Source organism: Danio rerio, chromosome 23 (genome assembly GCF_052040795.2).
Source record: "Danio rerio strain M-AB ecotype USA chromosome 23, GRCz13ab, whole genome shotgun sequence".
Taxonomy (NCBI): domain Eukaryota; kingdom Metazoa; phylum Chordata; class Actinopteri; order Cypriniformes; family Danionidae; genus Danio; species Danio rerio.
The window spans coordinates 7,563,834-7,576,142 of record NC_141043.1 but is presented as its reverse complement, the minus strand read 5'-3'; the positions used below and the strand labels follow the sequence as shown (position 1 = coordinate 7,576,142).

At 34.2% G+C, this 12,309-nt stretch overlaps 1 long non-coding RNA gene across 1 annotated transcript in view; it reads right to left on the bottom strand.

Annotated features, from left to right (window-relative positions):
* LOC147831219 (uncharacterized) overlaps positions 1 to 11,948 on the bottom strand; it is a 39,632-nt gene extending 27,684 nt beyond the window's left edge. Inside the window, exons 1-3 of the long non-coding RNA XR_015523170.1 lie at positions 11,587 to 11,948; positions 8,350 to 8,610; positions 5,686 to 5,877 (exon numbers count right to left, since the gene is read on the bottom strand). This is a non-coding gene — a long non-coding RNA (uncharacterized LOC147831219). The remainder of the gene's footprint in view (positions 1 to 5,685; positions 5,878 to 8,349; positions 8,611 to 11,586) is intronic.
* Positions 11,949 to 12,309: the final 361 nt, after the last annotated feature.

Sequence of the window (12,309 nt, the reverse complement as noted above, 5' to 3'; positions counted from 1 at the left end):
TTTCATGGTGTTTTTTGTAATTGCACGTGTTTTCTTAAATTGCTTCAATTGCATTTTCTTAAATTGTCATTATAATAACAAAAAAGGTGGTGCCATGTTTTCATGTTTAAATCCATTTTAGACAACACAATACCAACGTTATAACTTTAGAAAAAAATTTGTGACAATTATTGTTTGTCTAATTAATTAATTGTCTAAATCACAATATTTGGGGCGATGCAGTAGGTAGTGCTGTTGCCTCACAGCAAGAAGGTCACGTGTTCGAGCCTCAGCTGGGTCAGTTGGCGTTTCTGTGTGGAGTTTGCATATTCTCCCCGCGTTCACGTGGGTTTTCTTCGGTTGCTTCGGTTTCCCCCACAAGTCCAAAGACATGCGGTACAGGTGAATTGAGTAAGCTAAATTGTCTGTAGTGTATGAGTGTGAATGTGTGTGTTTCCTATATATATGAGCAATATCACACGAGTAGCAGTGCGATATAGCTGTATATCGGCACTGGTGATATATATATACAAATATATTGTATATATATACAAATATATATAAAATATATATATATACAAATAAATATATATATATATATATATATATATATATATATATATATATATATATATATATATATATATATATATATATATATATACACAAATAAATGCAGCATGGTTGACATAAGACAGTTGTTTAAAAAAATAACAAAATATAATAAACTTAAACTTAATTTGTGTTATTTTATTATACTTATTTTTGATGGTAATGTACATAACATTTTCTGTTAGGTCATCAGAAAATCATTCCTACTGTTTACACTACAGTTAAGAATGTGCTTACTTAAATATGTAATAAATCAGAGCTAGAATGTGTGGAATATAAGTAGAATTTACATTACCTGAATTGCTGAATCAACTAATAATCATCAGCACAGCATTCAAACAGACGCTAATGAGAATAAATTACATGCGACAAACCATAAATGATGTTTTAAAGCATGTGAAAGAGTGTGATATCTTTTGGCACACTCAGTCACTGATTACATGCAGGCTTATTATCTGCACTATGGATTATGCAGTAAAACATTGAGGCAGGAGTGAAGAACTCTACTGCGGAGCCAGAGTTCAGGAATCCCTGGACTGAAACAGGTGTGTATGCATCAGCAATAAAGGCATTTAGGTGCTGAACTACTGCACACAATTGTTGTTACAGTTATGTAAATTATAATATGTATCTATGCTGCATCTCATCTCACCCAAACTCTCATTCAGGACAGTTGAAGCCTTTTCAATAGCACCTTTCACACAGTGATACCGGTAAATATCCGGAAAATTTCCGGAAAGACTTTACCGGTATATTGAAAAAAGCGCTGTTCACACAGGCGAGGACGTTACGGAAATTTTCCGGAAAAGAGCATTCACACATCCATTCCAAAATACCGGTAAATTCTGACATCATTCACCACAAATGAGCTTTAAACGGCTGCGCTTGTGTTTGTAAACATTTGACTAAATTACAAACTCTGTGGATGATCAATATTGTGAACAACTTTCTCAGGATCACTTTCGCATGTCGAGATGTTCATAATATGTGCGTGTGCAGGTGCTCACAGGCTGTTTCACAGGCACACGAACGTAAACAAACAACGGCTTATCATAAGCATCTCATCGATGATTATTTACACAGTTGGCATTAAGAAGAACATATAAACGTGATCTGACTAACTTCTAGCAGCTAAATGTGTCTGGAAAAATATTCAAAGGCTTTTATCCTCACAAACCGCGCGGACGTAAATGCGTCTGACTGTTGTGATTGGCTAAAGCAGACGTCTCACGTCAGCACGTTCTAGACGTGCACGCGCTTATTACGGGAATCTTCCTTCTGCGTTCACACAGCGCAGCATTCCGGCAAATTGCCGGTAATGTTACAACTTCTCTTTCCGGAAAATAGCCAGAACGAATTTACCGGTATTTTCAAAAAGGACCTGTTCACACATACAACCTTTCCGGAAAATTGCCGGCAATTTTCCGGAAAGGTCTGTATGTGTGAAAGGGGCTATTCATTCATTCATTCATTTTCTTGTCGGCTTTTTCCCTTTATTAATCCGGGGTCGCCACAGTGGAATGAAGCACCAACTTATCCAGCACGTTTTTACGCAGCGGATGCCCTTCCAGCCGCAACCCATCTCTGGGAAAGTTGAAGCATTTTGTTTTGGTATATTACAGCCCATCACACTTCAGTCATTTATTTCAGCTGCACATTATACAGTTGATGCTGCAAACCCTTTGCACATTTCATGTTTTTTTAAATAAACTCAATACCTGCACACTGTTTGCGCGTCTCTAAACATGCAAACTCTGAGTTCTCTTTTACACACTGTTACACTCTAATGAACATTGTATATGTTGCATAATGTAAAAATGACCATATTTACAGTTGGTTAAGTCTACATTGAATTAAAGAGTTGAATAAATTTCATAAAGTAAAAGTAGTAGACCTGCTTGCCTTCATTAACATTACTGTACAACAAAAGACAAAAACAGTTGACTACTTTTAAAGTATTTAGACTTTTAAAGTCAGCAAGAAATCAAAATGTACTCTTATTTTTATATGTATATAGTAGTACTCAGTAGTGTCATGAACAATGTGTCTGCATACGTCCTTATTTTGTAATAATCAATTTGCCCTCATAATGTTTAATCAAATACCATAACCTTCCCTTCCTGCTTAAAATGACTTTTCTTCACTTCTGGTCACATGAAATGCCAACTATCAGTGCAGGTCTTGTTTCCGCCCTGCTTTTATTATTTCGTCAATCTTCTAAGGCACAGGTGTCAAACTCAGTTCCAAAAGTGCCGCAGCTCTGCACAGTTTAGTTCCAACCCTAATTAAACACACCTGATCAAACTAATTGAGTCCTTCAGGCTTGTTTGAAACCTACAGGTAAGTGTGTTGGAGCAGGGTTGGAACTAAACTGTGCAGGGCTTCGGCCCCCCAGGAATTGAGTTTGACACCCCTGTTCTTAGGATACAATCACTTATCAAAGAACAAAATCATTTGTTTTCTAATTTCAGGACTGTTTCAATTGGATTTAAATCCAAATTTAAACAAAAGGGGACAATTTTAACTTACATTTCATGCAGACTTTAAACCTCATGTACATCAGGACCTTTTTTGCTTGACTTATCATGGTGTTTTTTGAGACATTTTCTGGCATCCATACCCAAGCGACGGCTAAGATGAAAATAAATTAAATGAAACTCACTACTGATCCTGTGTGCTTGGCTAGACCGCTCTTAAGCGCCAACAATTCTACATTACTATAAAGCAGCATCTCAAGGCTCTTAATCAACAGCGTCAATTTCATTGATTTACCAGTTTTTATTGCAGTGTCAAACCAGATAAAAAAATAAGCTTGAGATTTTTTAATAAACTTTTATGCCTCACACTGGCATCCATTGTTTAGTTATGAGTCAATAAACATCAGCGAGCAAAAATTATCCCAACGTGTATAGGGAATTTGCTATATATATATATATATATATATATATATATATATATATATATATATATATATATATATATATATATATATAGCAAATTCCCTATACACGTTGGGATAATTTTTGCTCGCTGATGTTTATTGACTCAAAAATTGACAAAGCATATATATATATATATATATATATATATATATATATATATATATATATATATATATACCGTGCATCTGGAAAGTATTCAAAGCTCTTCACTTTTTCCTACACACAATACTCCACAATGACAATGTGATTTTTTTTTAATTGTTGCAAAATTGTTAAAAATAAAAAAACCTGAAAAATCATATATACAAAAAAGTATTCACAGCCTTTGCCATGAAGCTCTAAATTAAGCTCAGGTACTTTCTTTTTCCACTGATCATTCTTGAGATGTTTCAGCAGCTTAACTGAAGTTCACCTGTGGTAAATTCAGTTGATTGGACATGATCTGAAAAGGCATACACCTGTCAATATAAGGTCCCAGGGTTGACAGTAAATGTCAAAGCATAATCCAAGCAGGAAGACAAAGGAATTGTCTGGAAACCTCAGAGACAGGATTGTCTCGAGGCACAAGCCTGGAGAAGGTTTCTGAACTCTGAAAATTCCAATGAGCACAGTGGCCTCCATCATCCGTAAGTGAAAGATGTTTGGATACAGCAGGATTCCTAGAGCTGGCCTAAGCTGAGTGATTAGGGGAGAAGAGTCTTAGTCAGGGAGATGATCAATAACCTGATGGTCACTCTGTCTGAGCTCCAGCATTCTTCTTTGAGGAGAGGAGAACCTTACAGAAGGACAACCATCTGTGCAGCAATCCACCAATCAGGCCTGTATGGTAGAATAGCCAGACAAAAACCACTCACCGCCTTTAATTTGCCAAAAGGCATCTGAAGGACTCTCAGATCACAAGAAACAAAATTCTCTGGTCTGATGAGACAAAAATTTAACTCTTTGGAGTGAATGCCAGGCGTTACATTTGGAGAAAACCAGGCTCCATTCATCACCAGGCTAATACCATTATGGTGAAGCATGGTGGTGGCAGCATCATGCTGTGGGGATGTTTTTCAGCAGCAGGAACTGGAAGACTAGTCAGGATAAAGGGAAAGATGAATGCAGCAATGTACAGAGACATCCTGAATGAAAACCTGCTTCAGAGTGCTCTTGACCTCAGACTGGGGGGACAGTTCTTCTTCCAGCAGGACAATGACCCAAAGCACACAAGCCAAAAAATCAATAGAGTGGCTTCACTACAACTCGGTGAATGTCCTTGAGTGGCCCAGCCAGAGCCCAGACCTAAATCCTATTGAACATTTCAGGAGAGATCTGAAAATGGCTGTACACTGTCACTTCCCATCCAGCCTGATAGAGCTTGAGAGGTACTGCAAAGAGGAATGGGCAAAATATCCCAAAGACAGGTGTGCCAAGCTTGTGGCATCATAATCAAAAAGACTTGAGGCTGTAATTGCTGCCAAAGGTGCATCAACGAAGCTTTGAGCAAAGGCTGTGAATACTTATGTACATGTGATCTTTCAGGTTTTTTATTTTTAATAAGATTGAAACAATTTTAAAAACTCTTTTTTCACGTTGTCATTATGGGGTATTGTGTGTAGAATCTTGAGGAAACAAATGAATTTAATCCATTTTGGAACAAGGCTGTAACATAAAAAATGTGTAAAAAAAGATGAAGCATTATGAATACTTTCCAGATGCGCTGTACAGCACTATTCATTACAATAAAAAATGCTATTGTGTGTCTTCAATACTGATGTCTTTGATATTATATTAACTTGATATAAATTAAGCTTGCAAATGCGTCTATAATGTTGAAATTATATTTAAGAATTCTGAAATGTATAAAAATACAACCCAGCATAAATTATTAGAAAGTTAAATACTTGAAAACAACGAATATTTGACCTTTTATTATTATTGTTATTATTAAAATCGAAACAACTGGCATAAATACTGTAATTTAAATTAACATGGCAATATTTCCCAAAGGTATTGAAAATATATTATCAATGTTTTAAAGGTATAATAAGAATGTCATAAGTTGAAAACTGGTAATGTGTCAACAACAGTGCATGCTGTATTTACATGTGTGAGGGTGAGTGTGTGTGTGTGAAAGCACTTGTTTGAAAGCAACAGGGGGTGTGATTACCTGAGTTGATTGACAGGCCGAAGGCGGTGTGTATGTAACCGGCTGTGTTGACTCCTGCTCCATGCTGGAGGCCGACAACAAGAATAACACACACCTCAGCAACGTCTCTCACCCTGCATGAAACGCTTTGCACTTTGGAGACGGGAAGGCGAGAGGCAGAGCAGTCCTGGGCCTCATCACTCCACACTTCACCTGAGGACAGAGACATACAGACAGACAGACATAAAGGACATGACCTAAAAGTAAAGTGGCACAGAGTGTCAACTTACAGTAATTAAATCAACACATACCAGTCAAACACTTTATCGCTTAAATGCTTTAGTAAACATGGAGAAGCACATTTTGAATGCATCTTACATAGGACGTATATTTTTCATGTACACTGTAAAAAATGCTAGGTTCCACACAATCCATTTGTGTTAGGAAAACATGAAGTAATTAAGTAAACTTTTTGTTGTTTTTACAAATTTGAGTGGATTGAACATAAAACAATTAAGCTCGAGAATTGTGTTTCAAGTCAATGTAAAAAAAGTAGCTTGAACAAATAGCAAAATCATTTTTTGTGTGTATATTATAACCATTCACAAATGCAGATATTAGTCCAATAATAATATTTCAGTCTGTCTGTAGCCCGCTGTAAGCATTTTTGGGGGAGTTGTTCCAATTAATTAATATAAATAAGAAATGCTTTGTATACACTGAAAAAAAATGTTTAAAAAGAGCTAAAACAACACAATTCATAAGTTTGTTTTCCACTTAAAAAAATCCACTTAAATTTGTAAACATTAACAAATAAACTTAATTACTTCATGTTTTCTTTTCTCAACACACAATTGTGTGGAACCCAGCATTTTCACAGTGTTATTTACAGTGTAGGAACATCTGCATCGCAAATATTTATATTGGATATTTTGAAAAAAAATATTGGGTAAAATATTTACAAACAACAATTGGGTGATATAAATATATATATATATATATATATATATATATATATATATATATATATATATATATATATATATATATATATATATATATAGTTGAAGTCAGAATTATTAGCCAACCTCATACATTTTTTCCTTTTTAAATATTTCTTAAATTATTTTTAATAGAGCAAGGAAATGTTCACAGTATGTCTGATAATATTTTTTCTTCAGGAGAAAGTATTATTTGTTTTATTTCGACTAGAAGAAAAGCCGTTTTACATTTTTTATAAGTCATTTTAGGATCAGAATTATTAGCCTCTTTAAGCTATTTGTTTTTCCTAGTCTACAGAACAAACCATCATTATACAATAACTTACCTAATTACCCTAACCTGCTTAGTTAACCTAATTAACCTAGTTAAGCCTTGTCACTTAACCTGTATAGAAGTGTCTTGAAAATCTTCTAGTAAAATACTATTTACTGTCATCATGGCAAAGATAATATAAATCAGTTATTAGAAATGAGTTATTAAAACTATTTTGTTTAGAAATGTGTTGGAAAAAATCTTCTCTTCCAAAATCAGGGAAAAAAAATAAACATTTTCTTATATATATATATATATATATATATATATATATATATATATATATATATATATATATATATATATATATATATATAAAGACATTTTTGTGTTGTACACTTTTTAAAATATATTTATTAAATATATTTTTTAAATATAAGCATATGAACAAAAGCAAACATATTGCTGTTATTGGCATTTATATGCAAAACATAAAATCGGGGTATTAGAGAAGGAAAAATAAAATAAATACTTATTATATCATATTTCTTAGTGCGAAATTGTGAATTAATTAATTATTAAGAGGCATTTTCCAGTTCACTGATAACTAGTGGATTTTTTTCACGTGTAATCTTATTCTAAAATGTCTCTGAAACATAAAACAAGGTTGCTTCATCCCTAAAATTTTATTTAATGTTTTAAAATAGTTTATTCCTAAAACAAGTTTCATTTTCAGCAGTCTTTATTGTAACAGAATTATTCAGAAATCATTATAACATGCTGGTTTTGTGCTTAAAAAAAAAAAAAAAAAAAAAAAAAAAAAAATATATATATATATATATATATATATATATATATATATATATATATATATATATATATAATATTTTAATATTTTTTACTGATAATATTTTTTCTTCTGGGGGAAGTCTTATTTGTTTTATTTCGGCTAGAATAAAAGCCGCTTAAAATTTTTTTAAAAACTATTTTGGGACAAAATTATTTGCCCCTTTAAGCTAATTTTTTTTTGATGGTCTACAGAATAAACCATCGCTATACAATTACTTGCCTACTTACCCTATATATATAAAAAATGTAGACTTTTTTGAAAACATAAGCATATAAAATAACCATATTGCTGTTATTGGCATTTACATGCAAATTGTAATCAAGAGCAAAATGTATCAGAGAGGCAAATAGAAAGCGTATAAATATTTATTAATGAATTCAATAGTGAATTAATTATTAAAATACATTTTTGTGTTTACTGTTAACTAATGCATTTTTTCATGTGTAATCTTATTCTAAAAAGTCTCAAGTATTTGTGTGTTGTTGTTGTGTCCCTCATTACATGAAAAACACTTTACTATCAATACTGACATATAAAAACAAGACAAAAAAAAATAATCAAAACGAATAAATAAAACTAACCCTGCAGAAGTCAAGCATGTTGGCTGCAAAATGCTAAAGTAAACTGTTTTTCGTCCATAATATCCGTTCCCACCGTTCCTCATCTAAAGCGTCAATCTATCACTTGAGGCTCATGTCCTCTCCTCCCCATCCCTTCACGCCTCTGCCTGATTCTGTCCATCTCTGTGGAGAGGAGGAGAGCGGGAGGGATGCTGGGGGCTGGGGAAACCTGGACTTGACCCCTGAGTTCTGGGCTCCACGGAGTCTCCTCAGCAAACCTCCCTGATGACAGATGAATAGACAAACACTCGCTTACACACACACACATGCACAAGACTGACACACCACACATACACTCACAGATTAACACAATGTTGGAGATTGTCATAAATTTGCTGTTTCTCTCATTGTCTTGTTATAAGCAGATTAAACTAATGTTTTTTTTTGTCTGACATGTACTGCTTTTTATTATGGCAAGCCCTTTTTCAATTAATATAAAAAACGGTCACACTTTATTTTGATGGTCCGTTTGTTGAATTTAAACTACATTGCAACTAATTCTCATAAGATTATAAGTAGGTTGTTAGGTTGCGTTTAGGGTTGGGGCTGTTGTTAGTTGACATGTACTTGCAAAGTTTCTTATAGTCAGTTAAATATCTGCTGAAGAAGCAGAATCATCAGATATTAAGCAGACAGTGTATTAATACTCAACTGGACCATCAAAACAAAATGCTACCAATAAACCGAACATCATTTTTAAATACTTATTTATTAGGTACTTTGTTCTATGCCTGCACTGTAAACCCTACCAGTCAAAATCTTTAAAAGGGTTACTTTGACTCAATGAAAAAGAGTAATCGTAACTCATGAACGGATTATATTAAGCAGAACTCAAAACGAATGAGTTATGAATGAATTAATTATGTTTTTGTGGTAACTCTATAACTAGGAGCAATACCAAACTATTCGAGTAGCTATACAGTTGTTTGGACTTATTCTGTTGAACTTATAGCAATTTGATAACAGAACTTAAATTGTTTAAGTTACTACTCTAAAAGTTTGACAACACAAATTATCAAAACAAATAATATGTGTGTATGACCATCAAAACAGATGAAACATATACTAGTACTTGTTTATTAGCTGCTAATATCTAAGACATTTAGTTTTTTTTTTTTTTAAATAGTACTTTTTTATTAGACCCAATTATTTTGGAATTATTCTAGTGACAATTTTATCTAACTCGTCACAGCTGCGTTTTACTAGTCGAATTAAAAATCTTACTAGTAAAAATGTGTACTTATCCACTGAATAATATCTAGAATCTGATAATAATTGTAGATAATAAATCATTTCTAGATTACGTAATTAGCATTGAATAACTATTGAATATTTATATAGGCCTACTAGCATCTAAAAATAATACGTTTGAAAACCTAGTACCTAAACAATAACCACAAGCACCTAGAGATTAAAGGAATTGTTCATTAAAAAAATTAAATTAGTTAATACTCACACTTAAGTCATCATCAGGGTACATATCTACTTCTTACATATAAACACCAGTCCAAGAAGTTTAACATTTTATCCAGGCTCTTTCATGCTGTAAAAGTGGTGCTGAGTAATGGCTTTTTTTAGTTATTTATTTTTAAGCCTCCAAGCGTGCATAAATCTGCCACCATGGAGTTAATGCATGTATTATGAAGTGGACCAATGTGTTTTTCTAACAAAAATTATTGGTAATTTCTAAATTATAATCTCAAATCACTGACTTCCAGCATTTTAGCACTAATTTAAAAAGTACTAGTAGCCTAATGCAATTTAGTATCTAAAACAGGAATGCCCAAACTTTTTCATTTGAAGGGCCAAAAACCAAATATAATTGAGAGCCGTGGGCCGATGGTAAATATACCAAACTATATTATTTTTTTAAAGTTGCCATGGGTAATTTCTTAATTTATTTCTATAATATTTCAAAATAAATAAAAAACATTACCTTAAATCACATTATCTAATGCAGTATAACTCTTAAAATGACATTTAATTGCAATAGAAACATAAACAATCACATTTATAGTTCAATGCTGATACACAAATACACTAGTCAAACAGAATCTGACTTTGACTTGATTTGCTCACCAAAGTCTCTGCATAGCTGGATGACAAAATCTAATTAATTTACACCATTTAATTTCAGTTACCCTGTTGAAAAATCCAGCTTAAACCAGCCTAGGTGGGTTGGCTGGTTTTAGCTGGTTGACCAGCCTGGTTTTAGAGGGGTTTTGGCCATTTCCAGGCTGGTTTCCAGCCATTTCCAGCCTGGTCTTAGCTGGTCAGGCTGCAAAATGACCAGCCAAATCCAGCTAAAACCAGCTTGACCAGCCTGGTTTAATCTGGACAAAGCTGGTTTTGGCTGGACTCCCAGCTTGGCTAGGCTGGTCAAGCTGGTTTTAGCTGGTCATCTCCCAGCCTGATCAGCTAAAACCAGGCTGGAAATGGCTGGAAACCAGCCTGGAAGTGGCCAAAATCCCTCTAAAACCAGGCTGGTCAACCAGCTAAAACCAGCCAACCAGTCAGGCTGGTTTAAGCTGGATTTTTCAGCAGGGTAGCCTTTAACAATAAAACAAACAAAGGAATACATTTGAATTGACAATCTTGAAACTATTCCCATTATTTTTCCTCTCTTCTCAGATGGGATGGCAGCCAAAATCAAAAGTTACCATGGGCCAACAATTTTGGCCCCGGGGCCCTAGTTTGGGCATCTCTGATCTAAAATAAATAAATAAAAAAAGAGCCATTATCATGAATGAAAACTATTTAAGCATAGTTATGGATTAAAGTTAAAAGGGCTTGCCATAACTTATCATAGGTTCAAAGTTGAGGGGAAGGTGAAGTTACACTGGCAAAGCCACGAGGAACCTACGCCAAAAACATCTGTTCAGAAATGTAAGAAATGAGGTCGAATATCCATCTCATAACTAAGCTAGCTATTAAAGAAACCGCCAATCCCCACGCCAACTTTCCATGACAAGCCACAATAAATATACGATTTGTATACAGTATGCCTGGAAAACGAGCTGCCATCGTGATTCAACTGCATGTTCTAGTGTGAAGTTATTTTAACGGGGATTTACCAAAGGTGTGAGCCAAATAAATAGAATCGTAAATTACGGCCTGGAAGATGATGGCGACATGGGGGAGGAAAAGGGGTGTATTGATAGTAGAAACACAGATCGAGTTTTTTTTCTTTCCTATTACCTATCCCACAACTTTTTCCCCTTCCTGGCTCTTTTTCCACCTCAAGGAAACAATCTTGCTCCCGGCTACGGAAGCCATCGCTCTCAGACGTCTCCGTTTCTTCGTTTACAATGCTATTTTCCTTCTTATTTTGGCATTTTCCTCGTCGGTCTGGCTATTTGTTGACGTTTCTTTTTTGTCCACGCATGAACAAACTTAGAGGATGAATAACGCAGAGAATAAAGCTAAGTTTAGTAACGTCCAGCTCTAATAATACCCGCATGAAATATGGCATAAATACACACAGGAAAAATGCACGAGGACACGCAGCGCGCACAAGACCTCCTCCCAAATGCAATAACTCTAGCGCACACACCGAATATGGCAAGCCGACTAAACATTTCTCAACTTAAACTTGCACGAGTATGTGTCTGTAACTTCAAAATTGGTAGGCTATCTATTGCAACTGTTCTAGAGAAAACAGTTTGTCTAAACAAATCTTATAATCTAAGAAGTTAGTGTCACTAGCTATGTTTTCACCCACCTATTTGTTTTATGCACATTTAAGAAATGCACATATAAAAAAAACTGTTGATGGAAACGCCAAGATGCGCATGAATTTTTAAAATGCACATAAACTACAATGGAAACACTTTTACTGAACAAATTAAAATATGCACATTAAAAAAAGTGACTTGATTTTGTTATAAGAGATCATGTGGTGATAAAAAAGTGTGTGAATTT